The sequence below is a fragment of the Manis pentadactyla genome, chromosome 2 (assembly GCF_030020395.1).
Source record: "Manis pentadactyla isolate mManPen7 chromosome 2, mManPen7.hap1, whole genome shotgun sequence".
Classification (NCBI taxonomy): domain Eukaryota; kingdom Metazoa; phylum Chordata; class Mammalia; order Pholidota; family Manidae; genus Manis; species Manis pentadactyla.
Window position 1 is genome coordinate 216,604,048 of NC_080020.1, and position 21,505 is coordinate 216,625,552.

The 21,505-nt window shown below is 55.2% G+C and overlaps 1 protein-coding gene across 7 annotated transcripts in view; it reads left to right on the forward strand.

The window, feature by feature from the left end:
- The window catches only part of DNMT3A (DNA methyltransferase 3 alpha), a 114,580-nt gene continuing 93,075 nt past the window's right edge, over positions 1-21,505 (forward strand). For 2 of the 7 annotated variants that reach the window (XM_057497382.1, XM_057497385.1), the window contains exon 1: positions 3,104-3,285. The gene's annotated coding sequence lies outside the window, so the exon portion shown is untranslated. Of the gene's footprint in view, positions 2,697-3,103; positions 3,286-21,505 lie in introns of those variants that run through there. The other 5 variants (XM_036881734.2, XM_036881732.2, XM_036881735.2 and 2 more) reach the window with 3 other exon arrangements.

Genomic DNA, 21,505 nt, shown 5'->3' on the forward strand with positions numbered 1-21,505 from the left:
TAATTACAATTGTACTATACTCTATTTTTTATGGGCTAAAATACATATAACGTGAAATGTACCATTTTAACCATTTGTAAGTGTACAGTTAAGAGGCATTAAGTACATTCATAAATTGTTCAACCATCACCAACATCCGTCTCCAGAACTTTTTAATCATCCCAAACTGAAATTCTGTACCCATTAAACACTAACTCTCCACTCTTCTACCCCCCAGCCCTGGCAACCACTATTCTTTCTGCCGCATATAAGTGGAATCAGACAATATTTATCCTCTTGTGCCTGACTTATTTCACTTAGCATAACATCAAGGTTCATCCAGATTGTAGCATGTGTCAGAATTTCCTTCCTTTTTAAGTCTGAATAATATTCTGTTGTGTGCACATGCCCCATTTTATGTATCCACTCACCAGGTAATGAACATTTGGGTCATCTTCATGGCTGGTATGAATAATGGCTACTATGAACGCTAGCGTACAAATGTCTGTTTGAGTCTCTGCTATCAGCTGAAGTGGGATTGCCGGATTGTATGATACTTACATGTTTATTTTTGTGAAGAACTTCCATACTGTTTTCCACAGAACCTTTGTGGTTTTAAGTCACCAAGATGTGGGTTGTTACAGCAGGATAACCTCGCCTATCCTGACTGATACTGCTCCTCACCCCAGATGATCTAGGATCAATCATGATTCAGGTCACAGTGGGGCAGACACAGTGAGAGGGTGTAGAAGTCCAAAGACTAACTCAATCTGAACTGGACCCAGTGTGGTATGTGGTAAGAAGGGCAGAGTGGGGTCAGCCAGCATTGATATGGCTCTTCTTGGGACCACCTGGAGGGTCCTCCTCATGCCAAAGATGTCATGGTCAGGCTCTGTAACTGACCCTGGAGCTTCTTCCAGAATGCAAACCCCCTAACATAGTCCCCTTGGGCCTCTTGACCCCAGCAACACAGGCATCCGAGGTCACACACATCATGCACTCCCAATGATTTCATCACAAATAGTCCTACTGAAAAGAAACTTACACATGCCCATCTTGACCTTGAGAATTTCAGCTTGTTAAGAACAGCTATAATGTTTTAAAGGTGTGGTGTGGTAATTTCAAAGTCAGATGAATCAGGCTTTGAATCCTGGATCTCCCACTTCCCAGCTGTGTGGCTTTAACTAAGCCTCAGTTTTTTCATCTGTAGAGTGAGGATGATACAAATAACTTCACGCGGTTGGTAAGGAATAAGAGAAGTGTCAAGTCTGGTGCCTGGCACATAGGAAACTCTCAGTAAACAGCCACTGCTATTTGGGAGAATTATATAAGCCTTTGAGGAAGGGAGCAGTATGGCAGCCATCTTTCTAAACATGGTCTTCCCCTCAGCCAAGCTTTAGTTGTCCTGATGTTGAAAATAAAGTGGCAAGGAGCCTGCAGTGCACACAGTCATCCAACCAAGGTTTACTGAGGACCACTGTGTGCCAAGTGCTGGGCGAGAGAGACAGATGTGGTCCCTGTCCTTGCGGAAGGAACATAATGAATCTCTGCAACTGGTCAAGCAGAGACCATGGATAGCAGGGCCTATTATCAGTGCCATGGTATTATAACTTGCATGAGGGTGACAGTGAAACAGGCCAGGACAACTGCGTGCAGTGGCCTCTGACCTTGAGATTCAGGGAGTAGGGTAGACTGAAAGATCTGGAAGCATTAGAGGGCTCCCAGAAGGAAAACCTCTTAGATGAAAGGTCAGTTCTGTGTCACCAAGAGTTAGGTAACTCTGTTCCTGTGACCCTCAGAGGGATGACATCAGTGGAGGGGAAGGGAAAAGTAGGACTGGTTTCAACAGTGAGGCCTGGTTGCCCATCTTCATAGCTTCTGCCCACAGTGGGATTGTGGGTGCCCGGGGAAGGGAGCACACTGTGTCCTGAGTCAGGGCACCCATGTAGCTGAAGCACTGAGTAGATGGGGGTGCACAGAAGACTGGTCCCCTTGGGCCTCTTGTGGGCAGAAGTGGGGCTCTATGCTATGTGGCCAGGGGGACCCCGCACCAAGACCAAGAGGTGGGTGTTGGGAAATAGATGAGCAGAGGGTGACTGTGCTGGCGGAAGTAGACGGAGACGCTCCAAGTCAGAAATCTGGAGCCTTGAGAACTCTATGGGAAATGAGAACAGCCCCCACGGTAGAGGTGAGTAGGCAAAGGCGTGAGTAAGCGTGAGGGTGGAGAGTAGGTGTGCACAGAATCAGAGCTGGAAGGGATCTTCAGTGTCATTTAGATCGACCTCCTACTCCACGAAGTCTTTCTGAGGCATTCAACTCTACTTGGACACCTCAAGGTACGGGGAACTCACTCCCTTAAAGGGGGTACATCCTGTAGAGCAGCTCGACCCTCCAGGACGATCTGGATGGGCCTGGAACTCCGACCTTGGCCTTGTTGAGTGAGCTGTCTTCCACCGGGCGGCGGTACCTGGAGAAGGTGGCGGGGTGGCGTGGGGGTTGCGGTGCGGATGGGCCGGCGCTGCTGTCCCCAGCCCCAGTGCTGAGGCAGGCAGAGTGCAGTGGACTCTGGTGGAGGTCGGGAGAACTGCAGGGTAAAGGCCGCCGGGGGCTACGCGGGCTGCCGGGGGGAGGCACTTGACACCTGCCGGGGGAGAGGAGGGGCCGCTGTCCCTGCGGCCAGTGCTGGATGCGGGGACCCAGCGCAAAGACAGCGCCAGGTAGCGGGGCGCCCCTCCGGGGTAGGGCTGCAGCAAGGCCCCCGGCGGAATAGCCGAGAGCGCGGCCCAGGCGAGGTGCCCAGGCCCAGTGCCGGGTCGGGGCGCTGAGGGGTCCGGCCTTGTGTCTCGCGGGGTGCGGGGAGCCCCGGCGGGGTTGCAGAGGCCGGGAAGTCGGACCGAGGGCGCTAGGACCGGCCGCGCGCCCAGGCCGCTCCCGCCGCGGCGCCCCGGGGCCCCCCAGTCGGCGCTGCCTCCCGGGCCGGCTCCGCAGCGCCGGGGCCGGGGCCAGCGCGGCCGCGGGGGGCGAGCAGCGGGCGGAGGCTTGGGCCCGCGGGCGGCCGGAGGGAGGGAAGGAGGAAGGCGGAGAGAAGGGGTGGGAGGGGGGGACCCGGCGGAGGAGGCGGAGAGAGGGAGCGCGACAGCGAGCGGAGGGAGGGAGCGAGCAAGGCAGGCAGGCGGGCCGGGAGGGAGGAGGGCGCGCGGGCGGCGGCGGCGGCGGCGGCGGCGGCGAGAGCACAGGACGAGCCGGGACGCGGCGCCGCGGCACCAGGGCGCGCAGCCGGGCCGGCCCGACCCTACCGGCCACACGGTAATGAGCGCCGCTTCTGGCGACCCGGCAGGCCGGCCCGGAGGCGGGCGGGGAGGAGGGGAGGCCGGGCGGGGGGCACGGCGGCGGGCAGTGCCCGGCTCGGGGCAAGCTCCTGGACCCCTGCAACTCGGCACCGGGCGCCGGCGGGGCCAGAGCTGCGGGCGGGGACCGCGGGCCGGGCTGGCGGAGGCGGCGCAGGGGATTTCAGGGTTTGTTTATGTCCCCGCGGGCTCGGCAGGCGCCCCCTCCCGTCCCGCCCGCGCCCGGCGCGGAGCCCCCTCCCCGCCCCCGCCTGGCTCCGGGCTCAAGTTCAAGTCTATACAATGCCGTGGGGGGCCCCCCTCTGCCGCTGCCCTCAGCCGCGGTGCCCGGCTCGGCGCTGCCGCAGGGGCCCCGGCCTGGCGGCCCCCGCCTTCCGGGCGCTGCTCCCGCCCCGGGGCCCCTCCTGGGGCCTGCGGCCGGGGCGCTGGAGGGCGCAGACCCCGACCCGGAATAGTCGGCTCCCGCCGCGACCCGCAGGGAGCGGGGGAGGGGGCGGGGGCCGGGCCCCGCGCAGGCTCCGCGGCGGCGGCAGAAAATGGCAGCCTGGCACGACCCGGCCCCCCGCCCCTCCCCCCGGCTCCCGGCCCTCCTCGGCCCGGCGGGGCGGGGGACCGGGAAGGCCCCGGGGGCGGGCCGCGGGGGTGATCGGGGGGCCGGGCCGGGGAGCGCTACACAGCGATCCTCCTCCGGCCACCTGTGGCTGGGGTGCGGGGTGCCAGCGGATCTGGGAGGAGCGGCGGGGGTGCGGAGAGTGCCATTTGGGGGGCACACCTCCCCGCGGAAGGCCGGGCGGCGCGCGCGGGGGGGGGACGTCGTGCCTGGCTCCTCCCTGCCCCCGCCGCGGGCCGTGGGAGCCGGGGCGGCGGCGGCGGCGGCGCCGCAGTGTGGGGGCGGGGGCGGGCGAAGATCCCGGCCCGGGCCACGGGGGCCGGAAAACGCTGGGGTGGGAGCAGCGGGGTCGCGACCGGGAGGGGCGCGAGTCTGGGTGCCCGGGGTCGCCCGCTGCATCAGCACTGCCCCCCACCCCGCACGCGGACACACTCACGCACACGCAACCCCGCTGGGCCGGTGCAGACGTGTCCTTGAAAGCTTCGCATCTGCACCGTGAAGGACGAGGCCTCGTCGAGGCTGCGGATCGGGGTCTTCAGCCCCACGTCCCCGCACCCCGGGAGACCCCAAGCTTCGGAGCCGCAGGCCGCCGTGTCCCGTGTCCCGCCCTCACCCCGGCTCCCCTCTCCCAGGCCTCCTTGCCCTCCCTCCCCCTCAGCGCGGACCGAGCTGGCGTGGGGCCAGGGCCCGCCCCCCGGCCTTCCCCAGGCCCCCATGGTGGGGCCCGCGGCCCGAGCTGCCAAACTGCATTTCGCTTTCTTGGAGCCTCTCTTCTTGGGGGCACCCACTCTCTTCCCTCGCTTCCTCTGTTAGTTCCCCCCTTCCTCTTCGTCCCGTCTGTCCTTCCACCTCTCTCTCTACTGCAAAGCCAGTCGAGTAGGTGTTGGCACTCTGGGTGGGGATTGGGGGTCCGCTGGTTCTCAGGGGCTCTCTTCCCCACTCCCAGGCGAGCCCCCTGTGGCTGCACCTTGACCCAAGATGGCGTCCTGCACCCAGCTGGGCAGCTCTGGCCTGCGTCAGGCGGGGAGGAAGGGCCGGGACCCAGAGCCACACAATTTGCCCCCTCGCAAACCAGCAGGGATAGGAGCCTGCAGGACAAGCGCCGTCCACCCTGTGACCCAGCTTGCCCCTCATTGCCGTGCCCAGGGACTGCCATCAGCATCCCTGAGGGACTGTTCAGTCTTCATGTTTCACCCTGGGCTGCCAGCGGCTGAACCTGCCCCCTGGGCTGCGGGCTGTGAAGGGATCCTGGGATCAGGTGCTGCTCTGCTGTGCCTCCTCCCTCCCAGGCAGATGTGACAGCTGCAGCCAGGGAAGCATTTCTTCTTAGGCGTTGCTAGAGTGTTAGGACTAGCCTATGGGACGTGGGGAGCCCAGCTGTCAGGCAACCCTCTTTGGGCTGTCCCCATTGCTGGTGGGGCCATCTCCTGGTGGTTTCCTGAGCTGCCTGGGTTTGCATGCTGGGGCTGAGTGGTGCCCCTCCGCCTCTAGGTCCCATTGAGGCCCTGGTTCGGCTGTTTGACAGGCAACTCTGTGGAAGTGTGAGTTGTGTGCATGTGTGCGCATGTGGGCACATGTGCTGCACCCAGGCAGGGGCCCCAGGCAGACTTGCTGCAGCGGGTCTGGCACCTGCCTGCCTCCCTTCCTGGGCCCCACTTCTTTGGGCCCTGGCTCCCTCTCTGGTCTCTGGTCCAGCTCTCTCCTTCTTGTCTTCAGCTGCTCATCAAACGCACAGCTCCTGGCTCAGGCTGACCAAGGCTCCCCTTGTTCTCCCTCTCACTCCTGCTCTCTGGGCCTACAATTAGAGGCTGACCTTAGAAAAGGTGAATTCCTTCCAGACTCAAGGAGTGCCAGGTCCTCAATGCAAGGGCTGCCCCTGAGCACTGAGCAACTAGAAGAGGACACCCGTGGCCATCTGTCCGGGTGTCTGTGGACAGGATTCCTCTGTGGGGTGGGGGTTGGCCTGGAGCTTGGAGGTCCATTCCAACTTTTAAATTCTATGGCTCTGATTCTTGTGGTGGAATTTCAGACCCAGGAATGGGGGCGGGGTGGTCTGTTTTCCACCACCCAGCCATAATCTGGAAAGGCTTCCAAGGGGAGGAGGCCTGAGAGAGCAGGGCCTCCTGGGGGATGGGCCTTTGAAAGGAGAAGGTGGTGTGAGGGGTAGGAGCCCTGCAGGAGACAGGTTTGTCATATCTGACTCGGTGAAGTGGGTAGAAGTACAGTCTCTGGTTAAGGATGTGTGTGTCCTTTTGTAGGTTTATGTGTAAATCTGTGTGTGTGCATTATTTCTGAGGTCTCCTCCCAGAGGCCAAATCACAGTAAGCTCCTGCAGCCCTATGGATATTTTACTATCATTGCCACACACATCACTGCCATTGCCTCTGAAAAATCCTGCAAGGAAGACAGGACAAGCTGTAAAATAGGTGCTCTGTGCGACCTGGTCAGGAAGAAGCAGGGCCAGGCCTGCCCTCTAAGGAACTTGAACTGTCCCCTGCTATAGCTCTGTAGGTCTGCTGTTTTGTATGTCAGTCTCTCCTATCAGTTTGTGGTCCCACCCGTCCCCCGCACCCCATCAGACATTTAGTAGGGCCTCTGCTGAATCATGGGAAGCTCCATGAGTGTTTCAGTCCCTGTCTCTTTAGTGGCAGGCTTGGTGGCTGGGCTCTCTGGCTTGCTGCTGCTCTGCCTTCACCAACTGGTCATTGCCAACTTAAAGGCCAGTTCCTCAGGCTCAAGCCTCCCTGAAAGACCCAAGTTCTTTCCCAGCAAAAGCCTGGGTTCCATAAAGGCTCCTTTTATTGGGAACCAGATACGAAGGTGACACAAAGCCGTCTTGCCAGCTCTCTAATGGGTGTATTAAAAATAGACCACCCTCTCCCCATCCCTGGGCTTGAAATGTTACCATTAGAATCCAAGCCTTAGAATTTAGGGTTGAAGGGGACCTTTAAGCTTTGAGAATACTTGGAGCTAGGGTGGGAGCTGAGTGTGGGGCTGGGCTTCATTGCTTTCAGGATTGGAAGTGCTACTCAGAGCCTGAGGCCAGAAGGGCCAGTTGTGTGCCTGTCACAACTGCTGTCCCCTTGCATGGGCCTGGAGTCCGTGACTTGGTGCCCCTGTCCCCTCCCCCATCTCACGCCCCACTGCTTGTTAAGTGTGTCTCTGGTGTCTAACTTGGGAACAGGCAACAGTTAAAGCCAAGGCGTGGCCCACAGGAATTGTTTCCACTTGCATTTTGGTATCTACTAGATAATAGAGCTGGTCAGAAGCCTGCCTATCCTTTGAGGCTGGGTATCTGTTGGTCTTGCTGCTCCTGAGCAAGGCTTTAATAGTAAATGAAAGGTGCTGGATTCCTTTCCATCTCAAGATTCCTCAAATCTTGAGAGCTCGTTTACAGTCATTCCTCTCTTTGACTATATTTCTCTAAAAAAACTACCAAATCTGAGACCCATGAGTTGTCAGAGATTTCCTGCCTCCACTTGGCTAAGTGTGTGGGCAGGACAAAGTGCAGTGCGTCCATGTGTGCGTGTTTCTGGGCCACGGTGAGCAGCTGCATAGGGGCAGATACGACTTCCTTAGACAGGAGCCAGTTCCAAGGCAGCCAAAGTGAGGGCCCTGGACCTGAAAAGAGCTGTGTTCTGACACTTCCCAGCTTCAGGATCTGGGGCAGCTAACTTCAGTTCTCAAAGCCTGTTTCCTCACCTGTAACATGAAAATAAGACTAGGCTTCCCTCACCGGTAGCGGACTGTCAGTGTCAGTGGTGGCTCGCTGTGGCTGCTTTCATCCTCCCGGCGCCTCGCCTGGACTGGCACTCCAGGAAGGGCTCTGGGAAGTGTTGTCCACCTTCCTGCCCTCTGTGCAAAATCTTGGACAGAGGAGGAAAGTACTGATTCTGATGGAAAAATCCTCTGAGGCAGGAGGCTCCTGAGCACCACTTAGCAATCTGTTCCAGAGTTTAGCAAATTGCATGGTCCACAGGTTGTCTTTGCATCCACCTTAAATCCCTCACGCTCTAGTTTCAGCTTTTTATTCTGATTCTGTCCTGAATGCAGCATATTTGCTTCCATTTACTAGAGACTTGCTGAGTGTTTCCTGTGGGCAAGGCCCTGGGCTGGGCCGTGAGGGGACATCGGGTGAGTTTAGGATGTGCTCACCTAGTTAATGACCATAGACCAAGGTTGCAGGAGAGGGAGAAATAAAGTGCTCGAAGAACAGTGAGGTCATAACGAACTGAGGGGATTAGGGAAGGCTTCTTGGAGGAGGTGGCCCCTGAGATGGGCCTCAAAGCACAGAGATGGGACTTCCAGGCAGAGCGCAGGAAGCCAGGATGTCCAGGATGGGGTGGATGGAGTGTAGAGGAAGTGGAGCAGGGCCTCTGGTGTGCTGGGGGACAGGCTGAGGCCCCACAGTGATTTGGGCCCCTGCACTCCGTAAGTCCTGTGTAGCCCATGGAGAATCACTCTGAAGTGACCTACTTTTGGTGTCTTTGTAAGGTGGGGCGGTGGTTGGGGGGGAGACAGAGGGGACAAAAGGGAGGGAGGGGCAGGGGCCAACTGAGCTCATTTGGTATAGGAACTTGATGACTCCTTTATATACTGTAGACTAGAGCTTAAGAGCTCAAACTTGGAGGGAAACAGAACAGGTTCAGATTACACCAACCCCAGGGGCTTGTGGCAGTTAAGGGGAACGGTGGCCAGGGTCAGGTCTGTGGGCCAGCGATGGTGATCATGGTGTGCAGGGGTAGGAGGGTCCCTTGCCTGGCCTCCCAGAGGTCTCCATCTACTCCTTTGCATCTCCTCACCCGGGCTGAGGTGCCCCAGCACCCAAAACGTCCCTGTAAGGGGCTGTGAGTGAGAAGGAAATGGGGGTGGTGGAACCTGACTCTGCTCACCCCCATCCCCTCCCTCCCCAACATGCAGCAGAACTGAGCCCCCAACTCCAAGGGGATGTGCCCCCGTGTATGGCTGCAGGAACCTGGCAGCCCTCAGCAAGGACAACCAGTGAGCAGAGCCTGCCAGGCCACATCTCCCTTGCTGATCACATCGTTGGCCTGCCCTGTCTGGAGGACAGCGACAGTGGCAGGGACAGGAGGAGGAGGTGCCTGGGGCTTTCCTGGCCCGTTCCCAGTATTGCCCACTCCCATCCTGCTGGGGTCCCCTTTGACCCCTAAGGCTTCCCAGCCTTATTTACATCTATTGCCAGTTTCCTATTTTCTCTTTCCTGAGGTCATGGCCCTGTCACTGTCATCCCTGTTTATCTTCCCTCTCTGTTTCTGCTTCAAATGTGAAGGTCATTTTTAATTCTGAGCCAGTTCTTAGCTGCCCCATCTGGGTGCATAGAGGGTGTGGAGGGCCATCCCTCACAGCTAGGAAGTGGAGGGCTACAACTTAAGTGTCCTGACTCCTCGTCTGGTGCTCTTCCTACTGTGCTACTCTGTATATAGATCTGGGTTGGTGCAGAAGATGTTCTAGATCTCATAGATCAGCTAGATCCTGGTGTTCTAGTGGTCCTAACTGATGCTTGGAGAGGACATTATGAGACAATGGTGGGGTCAGATTTGATGGTGTTGGGGTCACTGTCTGTGACCCCAGCAGACAGCGGGATCAGGTTTGCTGAGCTGTGGGTTGGATGTGAGTCATGTCATGTCAATGACTGGAGACACCTGGTGGGGATGCCTGGGGCCCTGGGATCATGCCTCTCCTCCAGGTTCCCTGACAACTCTGGGAGGGGAAGGTGAGGCACTGCAGCCCCGCCGGCGCACGGGTTCCTCCGGCTCTCCAGGAGGCAGAACCTGTTGGGAAGCGGCTTCTTGAAGGACAGGTCTTAGTGATTGATTTTTAAGATTCTGAAAGGATACGTAAAGTTAAGGGTAAAGAGGAATCAGTTTAGAGTGCCCCAAGGCCTTTGAAATGAGTTAGTGAGCATATCTATTCTGACACGTTAGTAGTCCATGGTATGGTTGGGGTACCCAGAGAAGCAGAGTGTAATCTTGTTTTTGTGAAATTCCTTTAAAATATATACAAACGTACGCATTTATAGGCCTGTACATGCACAGAAAGAGTCTGTGTGGAAGGATGCACAGCAAACCTGTCAACAAAGACTGCCTTTATATGTACTTTATATACTTTTGCAATCTTTGAAAAAGTGTAGATGCATATGTGTTACTTTCTTAATGATAACAACAAAATAAAACCACGCTTTTTACAGCTTCTGGATAAGAACGTAAAAAAATTTGAGTCATCCTAGGGCTGGAAGGACAGACTTCTTTTTAATGGATAAGAAACTGGCTTGGCGACTGACAGCAAAGGTTAGGGTCATTCAGGTACTTGTCTGTTCTGGAAAGGGTATGGGGGAAATGCTACAGACACTGAGGCCTCTAAGCAAAGGCCTGGACTGGGAGGGACTGGGTGAGAGTGGAAAATAGTCAGCTGGTTGCACCCTGGTACACGCCAGCAGCAGTCATTGAGGATCTCCCAATAAGGCTTTGATCTGGTGTTTGTTGTGACCCAGATGGTTCTCCGGAACTGGGGGTATAATCAGGACCCTATCCTGGGTGGAGCTCAGGTGACCCAGCCCTGGCAGAGCACGGGCAGTGCGGGTAGCCACATGCAGCGGGGATGAAGTGGGGCTTCAGGAAGCCCCACTGGGTGTGGAAGGGCTGCCTGCCTGGGAAACTTGTCCGGCATGTGGGCTCAAGCTGTGCCCAACTCTGTGACCTGGAGGCCCATGAACAGGCAGGTGGAAGTGACCCAGGTGGCAAGGTGGGGAGGTGAAGTGAGGAGGGGCAGATACAAGTTCCTCTGCCTGGTGTGTGGCAGCAGGGCCTACCTCCCCTTGCACAGGCCCCAACCCCCACCAGTGGATGTCCCCGCCAGTGGGTTTGCTTGCCTCTCTGAGGCTGCCCCGTTACCAGGACGTGAGAGTAAGGCTACTGGAGTGAGGCGAGAAGATTAAGAAAAGCACAGTAACGTGGGAGCAGGTGCAGAGCTGGACTCTGTGTGCCCTACCCTCAGCCCCGGGCTCGTCCGAGAGAAATGTGCAGGGCTAAGAGACCCCAGGAGCCAGCAGACCTTGGCTAGCATTGCAGCCCTACTGCTCCTCAGTTACCGGGAGACCAGCTGGCTTGGAGCCACGGGCTTTTCATCTAAGCATCTACATCTTGCCTGTGTTGCCTGAATCAGGTGAAATATTTTTGGAAAATAGCCAGCACTATGCCCAGCACATAGTAGGTGCTCAGGTGCTATGCATTCATTTTCTTTAAGGGGTCTCTACAGGGCTGCAGGAGATGACTGTGGGAACTGGGGGAGATCTGTGCTCTAAGACTGGAAATGTTGCCTCTCATTCTCATCATCCCCTTGGGGTCTTGGGGCCTCCATTTCCCCCTCTGTAAAGCCAGGATCTGGCTGGTTGACCTCTGAGCCCTCCTGCCCTGGCCATCTGACTTCAGTGCCTTTAATGTTGATGTACTTCTGCCAGACTCTTTGAAGTCTGTTCCCTTGGTCCCTCTAGGCCCTCGGCCCTCTCCTCCCTGCCCTCAGGTCCCTTTGGGCCCAGAGCAGGCAGCAGCATCCCCTCTGGGTTCTGGGCCTGCTGGCAGGGCTGGCTCTGCCCCCAGCCCAGAGGCGTGGGAGGGTCTAGATCCCAGCCTGGCCTGGCCACTGGTGCACAGCAGTGGTTCCTAATTGTTTTATTACCAGCCACAGTGTAATGTTTGTTACAGACCTCTCCCAGGCATGGTTCACAACCCAACTGGTGGTGGCCCGAGGGCCTGCCTGGCAGTGGAAGCTCAGCTGGGAAGGCTGGTGGGGCTGAGCAGTTGCCTTTGCATTTTCTTCAGTCAATGCCCTCCTGGCAACCTGAGCTCTCAGAACTAGGGTGCAGCATGGAGAGATGCCACGGCCCCACATTGGCAGGCCTGGCAGCTCTCGAGTTTCTCTCCAGAATCTATTGCTTTAGATCCACAAATAATGTTCATCTATTCATTTATTAAGGACCTACTGTGTGCCAGGCACTGGCCACAAAGATGAAAGAGACTGAGCTTGTCCTCAGGGAGCCCCCTCAGAGGAGGTGAGAGTCCGGCAGGGGCCACTGGGTGGAGAGCACTCTGGCGGCGTGTGCCTAGGGCATCACAAGGATGCAGAAAAGGGGCAGCTCCTTGAGGGGAGACTGGGGAGGGCTTCCTAAAGGGGGTGATACTTGCACTGGCTCTGGAAGGGCAGGCAGCACTTAGCCAGGTGGTCAAGGGCATTTCTGACCTGATGAGGCTGGAGTCACAGGATATGAGAAATGATGGGTGTGAGGCTGCAGGGCCCGGCCAGAGCTGGGCCTTGGGTGGCTGGGTTGTTATGCATTGTAGGTGTTGGGCTTGGAGTAACATGCCCATACTTATATCTGAGAAAAATCATTGTGGGCATCAAGGAGGAGAAATCAGGCAGGTGCAGAAAGCCAGGGAAGCAGCAGTGTGGGCACAGAGGAGGGCTGCTTTGTGAGGTGCTTTGGGAGCAGAGCTCGAAGGAATCGCTGGGTGATGGAGGGTTGCGGGGAGCCCGGGGTGACCCTTTGGTTTCTGGCTCAACCAGCTGGGTGTGTGGAGGTGCCACCCCCTGAGGCACAGATGGGGGTCCTGGGAAGAACCAGGCAGTGCTTCATGTGGGCAGCTGGGACTGGAGGGCAGTTAAGCTTTGCCTGGGTAGAGCCTGGCTGGGCCAGGCTGCAGAGGACAGAGCCTGTGTCACAAGGCCTGGAGGCCCAGGGAGGGATAGGGTCCAGCATAGGCAGGCACATTTTATTCCATATCCTCTAGATTTTTGAGGAGGGAAGTGACCTAACCAGATGTACATGCCACGTGCATTGGGGATGCAGATGTTCGGGGCCTGAGCAGGGGGTTCTGCTTCTTAGGAGTTCCTTCAAAAGATGAGCCACAAAGCCTAGCCCCTGTTCCTCGACTCCCAGGCTGCACAACCTGGGGTAAGTCCTGTCGCCCCCTGAGCATGGTATGTGAATGGCAAAGTTGACATCCACACCCCATTCAGAGCAGGTCTGCCAAGATAGGTGGGGATAAGCTGGAGACAGCAGTTTTTGGTAAGTGAACAGAAAAGAAACAAAAAACGTTCCTCTAACATAGAAATGAGGCTTTTGTATGTCACAGGAAGGGGTGTTTCCAAAGAATCTCCAGAAAAATGACATGAGCCAGGTCAGCATCACTGGGGCAAGAGGCAATGTGGCATTGTGCCAGGGCCACCGGACTCAGCTCTGGACAGACTGTGGTTCCACCTCGACCTTGCCACCTCCTAATTATACCCTGGGGCAGATTATTTAGGCTCTGTCAGCCTCAGTTTGGCCATCTGCAAAGTGGAGATAACCTCAAGGCTCATATTTTTGTTTGTTCGAAGCACTGCTTCTTGCACTAAACCTGGATTTTTATGTCACTCATCTTTTAGGAGAATCCTTATGCAGTTGACCGCACAGGTGTTTGAGGATTAAAATTCAGCCATGCACGTTCCCTGTGGGCACTGGGGAGGTGCACGCACCCAGGCATACCTCTCTTCCCCTCTCTCCCTGGCTGCTCTTCTTGCTCTCTTCCCCTGGAGCCTGTCCCCCTTGGTCCTCTCAGTCAGTTTTGAGTTCCTTGTTCCTGGAAGGTTCATTTATCATGATTGACTCTCATTCCCCAAACCTGGGTCACCCAGTGTATTTGAAGAGCACCTGCTGAACTAAATGGGAATTAGGGAGGTGGCTTCCTTTTCTCTTTCTAATAAAAGAGAGGGGGGTCTTTGCAGAGCCTCCGGTGGCTGTGTGCAGCACAGAGGGCAAGAGGAGGATAGATTTTGAATCATCCATGCTAGGATCTTGCCCACTAGCTGGCTCAGTGGGCCCGGGAAAGGGGTGCAGGGCCCTAGTGGGTCTGGGAGATGAGCTTGGGATAGCCTTGGTCATGGCAAGGAGGCCAGCCTGCCTCTGTGAGTGGGCACACAGGGTGGCCTTTGGGCTGTGTCCTGGCCCTGGTGACATGCCGCCAGGCCCTGCGGAGGGAGACCTTTGAAGCATCTCTGCCTTCTGGGGGAGGATCTGCTGGGAAGATGGCTCCTCAGCAGGCGCTTCTGTGGTGGTGATGTTGGCAAGAGGGCTTGGGCCAGAGTGTAGTCAGGGGGCACACTACTGATTTGAGTGAGGAAACCAACTTTTCTCTGGTTTTATACACACCTGTGCATGTACCCCCACCACAGGCAACTGTCTGGGATCCGGGCACATATGGACTGCGGGTGTGCTGGTGTGATCAGATGAAACACGCAACATAATCACTCCTGCATGCCCTTAAGGGTGTGCATCACTGGGCTGCATGGTGATTAGGTATAAATGGTAAGCAGTCCACATAAATGCTTTTGTAATTGATATTAATTTTGAGGAGGCAAACTAAGTTTATGTGGTTTTTCTCTTCTTGCTCTCTGTTAGTTTTCTAGCATAGGCAATCCTAGCTCTTGGAGGAATTCTATTGCAAATGTTTGTTTATAGGGCAATGTTTTGTATTTCCTCTCAGAACAATGTTATGAATGGTTCTGAGGTTCCCAAGCTGGTTTCCAAATGCCTCTTTGGCCCATGCTGTAGGTGAAATGTGCGACGCATGTGTGTGCAGAGGCCCTGCCCAGATCCTAGTGCTCTAGGTTCTTGGAGCCTGGAATGTGAGAGGAGAGAGAGTGTATGTGTGTGTGTTTGCATGTCTATTTCTCTGTGTGTGTACACATGCTTCTGTATGTGCACACGTGTGTGCATAGGTGTATGTCTCTATGAGTGCTTCTGTGTGTCTGCATGTATGTGTGTGCCTGGGTGTCTGTGTCTGTGTCTGTGCGTGCATCTGTTTGTGTGCACATGCATCTGTGTGTATCTGTAAATATGTGTGTGCACACAGGTCTGTCTTGGAGTCTTGTTTTTGTGGCTCTGTGTGCATGTCTGTACACATACACATCTGTGTGTGTGCACATATGTCTGTATGTATGCATCTGTGTGTGTGGCTGTGAGAGACCCCTAAAGCCACAACGGCAGGTTAAGCGCTCTGGTGAAAGGTCCCCATTCCAACAGCAAGGGGCCTTGGGCTGGGGGCTTAGGGGAGACTCGGAGCTTTCGCTGGGAGAGAGGGCTCCGGGTCAGGCCACGGCAGCTGGTCCAGGAGCAGGTGAGGCTGCCACTCCTAGGTGTGGTCTTAAACTGGAGTCTAGGTTTCCTCAGGACACTTTACTAACCTTTTGCCCTGCTTTATCACATAACACTTAAAAGAAAAAAACATTTATTGAGTGCCTACCAGGTGCCTGGCACTGTGTTAAACACTCGATGAGATTCTCTTACATCTTAAAATAGGCAGGGACTCATTCATCCCATTGTACAGACTGAGAAAGTGAGGCCCTCGTCTCTGAGTGGCAGAGCCAGGGTTTGAGTGGGGTCCAGGGGTGGGTGAACTGCAGTGGATTCTGGAACCTTGGGCTCCTCCCCTCCCCCTGGTCCCCTCCCCAAATGTTTTGGTTTTGGTTGGGGCAGGGGGTGAGGAGGAAGCACCCCAGGGGCCAGTGGGCCATCCTGAGAGCAGTGGCTCTTTGCTGCTTTAGTGGGTGGGGCCCGGGCCCTGCAGAGCCTTTGGGGAACCCCCTAGTTTTGGTCTGGATGGGGTCAGCTGGGTGGTCAATTGGTGTCACTTGGTCTGGGAGGAGGGTGCAAAAGTGTGGGTGGCGAGCATGTGCATGGATGGTGTGGGGAGGGCGTAGTCACGGGCAAGCCAGGGGCTTGGCCCCCCAGGGCCTGGAGGGGTGGAGGCCCACACCCCCTGCCTCCTGTGCTTCTGTGGCCCCTGACCTAGGACCCTCACAACCCCCTTCGCCCTGGGCACCTGGGGGCTGGTGGGGCCTGCAGACCTCATAGCAGGTGTATGTTCTGGCCCGGGAAAGGTGGAGCCGAAGATCGAGAGCTCCTGCAGAGCCTCTCCGTTGGCACAGTGCCTCAGGGAGCTCTGCCCAGTGACCCCTAGAATGGGGCTTGTGGGGGGTCACTCTGGGCGCCGCAGCACTGTGCTGGGGATGCTGCAGCTGCCTGGGAGTGACTTCGCACAGTCCTCTCTGCCTCCAGGGTCACGGGGACGGGGGGGAGGGCGGTGGGGGGGAGGCACTGCGCTGGGGGCTGCTTGGGGGTCAGCGAGGTGCCAGACGCCAGCTCTGACCTCCTCTGTGTGGGAAAGCAGACACATTCATGTCCACGTGAGAAGCTAAATGACTGCACAACGGGAACCGATGAGAGACCCCAGGATGGGTGGTCAAGGAGAGGCCATGGGGTGGGGGAGAGCGGGGTTGGGTGGGCACTCTGGGAGGGGGCCCCTTTTTGGAGGACAGAATGGTGTAAGTGTAGACACAAGTGTGGGACCGGGGAATGTGAGCTGGGCACAGTGAGTGGCCCTGGCACAGTGGGGTCACCTGGGAGAGGTTGGGGGTGAGGCCATAAGCCCTGAGCTGTTGGTGTAGGAGCAGACCAGGGTTTAGATTTTACCATGTGGGAAAGTCACTGGCATCAATGGTATTTTGCAATAATGGCTTTATTGAGATGTAATCCACATGCTATACAATTCACCCATTTAAAGTGTGCAATCTGATGGTTTCTAGTACATTCACAGAGTTGTCCCACCATCACCACAGCCAATTTTAGACCATTTTCATCAGGCACCCTAGGTTTTGACTGAGGAAACCCTATGTGGAAAAACCTTTGCTGAGAGGCTGGGGTGGATGCATGAGAGGCAGGGAGACCATTAGAGAATAACTGCCCACATCTAGCCCTGTGGTTCAAAGGGCCTGGAGGGAAGAGGTGGAGAATAGAGGCCTGAGGACCAGGGAGAAGGTGGGACCCCAGTTCTCAGGGTTTCAGGCTTTGGCAGATGAATGGAAGGTGGTGTCACTTCCACAGAGAGAGAGAAGCCAGAGGAGATAGGAGGCATCTGGTTCTGGAAGATAGGATTTTAGGGGACTGCAAGTCGTCCAGGTGGGGATGTCCAGAAAATAAAGGTGAAGGACTTGCGGCCGGAGGTCTGCAGTCATTTGAGGCCAGGTATCTCAGCAGGGGAGAATTCAGAGGATAGCTGAAGGCAGCGTGTGACCCCTGAAGGGTACCCACTGTACAGTGGTGGGGGCAAGACCCCAGCCAGCCCAGGAGACAGAGCAGGGGAGCCCAGGAGGTGAGAAAGAGCCTAGAGCATGGAACCAAGCGCAGGCGTGGATGTGAGAGAGCTGGAGACGCCTCTTGCTTGTGAACTTCCAGAAGCCAGGGCCTCTTGTTCACCCCGGTGCCCAGCGTGGCAGTGGCACTCAGTAAAGACAGATGAGTGCTGGAGGCGTGGACTGATTAGCTGGCAAGGATGCTGAATTGAGCTCAAAGACCCTGAGGATGCAAAAAGGCTCTTTGGGGCTGTGGGTGACTGTATCAGTCAGGGTCTATTCAGGAGACAGAAACCACATAGTGGTTTCAACAGGAAAAGTTTAATATAAAGACATTAACTATAACAGGGGATTGGAGTAATGAGAGATTGGCTTGTAAGAAGTAAAAAAAAAAGCTGCAAAGAATACAGAAATAGCATCTCTGAGAATAGCCACTACCCCTAGGGTTGCCATAGAGCACCCATGGTGGAGGCCTCCCAGGACTGAGACCCTGGCCTTGGTGGAGAGGGCCTGGCCATGGCTCCCTAGGTGGCAGAGAAGTCACTGTGGTGCCGTGGTGCCAAGACTTGCTGGAAACCTACCCTCTGGAACGCACTCCTTTTGGAATGTGAAATGCATCCTTTTGGGTCCTCAGGAAATTTGTTCAGGAGGAAGCATCTCACTGGAAGCACACTGCCACTAAACTACCCAACGGCTGTGTTGGGTGAAGCTGCTGGCTGCTGCTGACTGCCAGATGCTGCTAGCCCTGGAGAAGCTATCAACACTGCAGGAGCCAGGCACGGGAAGTATGCTGCAGGAACTGGTGCTGGAGAAGTTACATGCCACGCAGAAGCCCTCCGCACAGCACACTGTGTCTAGGAAAGAAAATGCCTTCTCCTCCTTCAATGTCTCTCTAGTGCCCTCTGCTAACAGAGTTCAATGTCATGCCCTCCGGCAGAGGAAAAACGTGAAGGGCCTTTCTCCATTTTCACAGAGCAGGCAGTGAAGGATGAATAAATTGCTTCCTGGCATGGTCTATTCCTGTGGCTACAAAGCTTCCATTTGCACCTTTGCACACATCTGAGCTCCCCTATGGCAACAAAAAAGCTCTGTTTCTATGGATCAAGACACAGCTAGCCTTCTTATGGAGTCCTCACCATTCCCCCAGATGAGGCGTCCCAGCAATCATTTTATCAATCCCTGTCTGCATGAATAATTTTTCAAGTTCAGTCACAGTCCCACTGAGTATTCTGTTACCTAAAGACTAAATTATGAAATTAAGAAGAGAATGGTAACCATGTACAAATAAACATATATCAAGTAAACGGAAACTTCAAAACTACTACAGTTCGCCTTTTTCTATTTATTCACAAGGCCACATTTGATACCTGGCTTCCTCCTCCCATTTCCCATCCTGTATTTCCTGGGCAGTCAGCTGGAATCTTAGCAGATCAGGCTCCCTTTACCTGGTGGGGGACCCAAATCTTGATCCTCGAAGGATCTGAATCCTCAGTTTATCCTGCCCCCCATTTCTCTGTTACTGTAGTTTTCCACTGATCCTTAACTTTGGGCATGGACATTCTGAGAGGCACCTGAGAATCCCTTGGGTTCCCAACAAGGTCTTCCTTGCCTCTGTTGTGTACCAGCAGCCCAGTTTCTCCTTGGTAACTAGGGTCTGTCACTCCAGCCAGTGGAGTAACTCCTTTTTTTGTCTGTTGGTTCAGTGGCATAAGAGATCCAAAAAAGCCAGACGGATGACTTATTTTCCATTGGATCCATTGTGGTGTCCCCTTTGGGGGTTACAACATTCAGGGCCCCTAGAGGGTTTTAGAGATACAAGGTGGGGTAGGGACCAGATGCAGGAGTCAAGGGGAGAGTAAGTGAAGAGGGTCTGGAGTTGGCAGGTGTGGACCATTCTTTAGAAAATGCTGGAAAAGCAGGTGTGGACCATGGGCCACCTCCAAGGGAGGATAGAATCAGACCTGTGCTCAGTGGCTGTCCTAGACAGCAGGCCCCTCCAGGGTCCATATGGCAGATTCTCACCTGGACTTCAGCCTGGCACCTGGATTCCTGACTCCCACGGTGTGGGAAGCCCCTCTGACTGCCTCAGGCCTCCACAGGGCTGCTCCCGGCATGCCACACTCAGAAATGTGTGCTCCTTTATGAAAGTCTGTATTGGATCATTTTGGCTCCTGAGAACGACTTCAGCTCTTTACCAGCATCTATTTTGGGTATAAACCTTTTTTTCCTGCCTGCTTTTGGGGCTGTGTCATGGTAACCATCAGTCTGAGCAGAGGAGTCTGATTCAACTCATCTCTGCCAGCGCGGCCACCATGGTGGCGGCAGGTTTGGTGTGATCATAAATGCTCACGCGAGTGTCCTGGCCTCGAGGCTGGTGTGAGAGCCACAGTCATCTTGTTGTGACTCCAGAGCCAGACAGATGGTCTTTGAAGTGGGGAACAGGATGACAGGACTGTTGGCCTGTTGCCAGTGGCTTTTGGTTTTCTCTGGGCAGCTGGTGGTTTGGACAGGAGGGCCGTGTCTGGAAGTCAGAGTAATGGTATGACGGTGCACATCTCGCCATGTTCAGGAGAATAAGCAGTCAGAAAGTGGCGCTGGGAACTCCCCCTCCTCCTCTCCAGCCCCAGGCTTGTGACCCAGAGGACTGTGGCGGTGGGGGCGGGCTGGCAGATAGACATCCCTGTCTAGGAGGCCCTGATGTCTCCCCCAGCTTAGCAGGCCTGGAGCTTATCCCCACCCTGGCAGATTACTGGGTGGCATGGGGCACAAGACACTTTTCTGCCTTCCGTCACCCACAGGTCTCATTTGTACCTCCTCCCAAGCTCAGATAGGAAATTTGGCCAGGAGGCTGCTATCTGTGGGCTAAAGCCACACTGGGGGCACAAATAACTGTTCTGGGGTCTGTGCTTAGCATGTTCATCCATGCTGCCATGTTTGTAAGGACTCTGGAGTTCATAACCCTGCCCTGGGACTATCTGTGCTACCTTGGAGAGGTAATAAACCTCTGTAAGCATCAGTTGCTCCTTCCATAAAGTGGGAATAATGATGGAACCTATTTCATGGACTTCACAGAATTGTTATGAGGATGAGATGGGACAATAGCACAGTGCCTGGGACATGACACGTGCTTAATAAATACTTGAATGAGTAAATGAATGAATGATTTCATTGGGCGGGTGCTGAATAGTCTGATTGGAAGGTTGCACTGCTTACCACCACACCTGCCCTGCCTGTGTCCCTCTGCAGACAGGCCGAACCAGGAAAGAGGGACCAGCTGGCAACTTTGCTTTCTGACCAATCCGTGTGCAAGGCTAATGTTGTCTTCCACAGTCTCATGCCAATGGTGGAGTGGAAAACGGCTTCCGGGTGGGACAGACCTGGATTTGCATCTGGCTCCACTGCTTACTAACTGTCTGGCCTTGAGTAGCTAGTGTGAGCCTCTGGATACCTCATTTTTCTCATCCGGAAGATGGGGATAAAAACAGTCCCCACTTCAGAGGGCTGAGGTGTGAGGATGAATGACATGTTGAAATTGTGACGCTCTAGTCCTGGCATGTTCCAGGAGCTGAGTAAGTAGGGGCTCCTGTTTGAGTGACGTACACTGACTGGCAGGGAAGGAGAGAAAACTGTGGGCTGGATTAGTCAGGAACCAACACTTGTTAAAATTTCTCTTTGTGCAAGGCACCCTTGTAATGATTTTTAATGCATTTCATTTTGATTCCACAATGGCCCTGTGGAGTAGCTACTATTATTTCCCCCATTTTACAGCTGAGAAAACTGAGGCACAGTTTTGTCTCAGGTCACACAGATGATAAACAATAGGGCCAGGATTTCACGCAGTTGGCCCCGAGGGAGGACTTCAGGAGGCTGAGATAAGCATATGAGTCAGGACTATCAGCCACAAGGCACACAACTCACACCAAAGGAGAAAGTTTCACATTACCGGGAGTTTCAGAGATGCCCTGCCGCCAGGTACAGCCCAAGAATGACTTCAGTGTCCCATCCATGTCTTCATCCCTTTGTTCTCAGGCAGTCTCTCCCCGCAGGGCCAGCAGCTCCTAATTCATATCCTACTGTAGTAGTATCTTTCCAATGCACCAAATTTTCCTGGGAGGCCTCTGATTGGCCTTGCTTGGTCACATGCTTACTGCATAGGCTGAGGGGTGGGGTTAGCACAGGAACACCCAAAATCCCCCTGGGAAGGAGGGGAAGGAGGGAAAGAGGGGGAAGGTAACTAGGTAGAAGAAACCAGCAAAGTCCACTAGTGGAAAACCAGACTAACTTCAACTAGAGGGAGGAAGAAGGGCCTGCCACAGATATGGCCAGATCTTTCCCAGCAGTCAGATGTAGTAGAGGGGCTCTTATGTGACAACATTAGGATTGT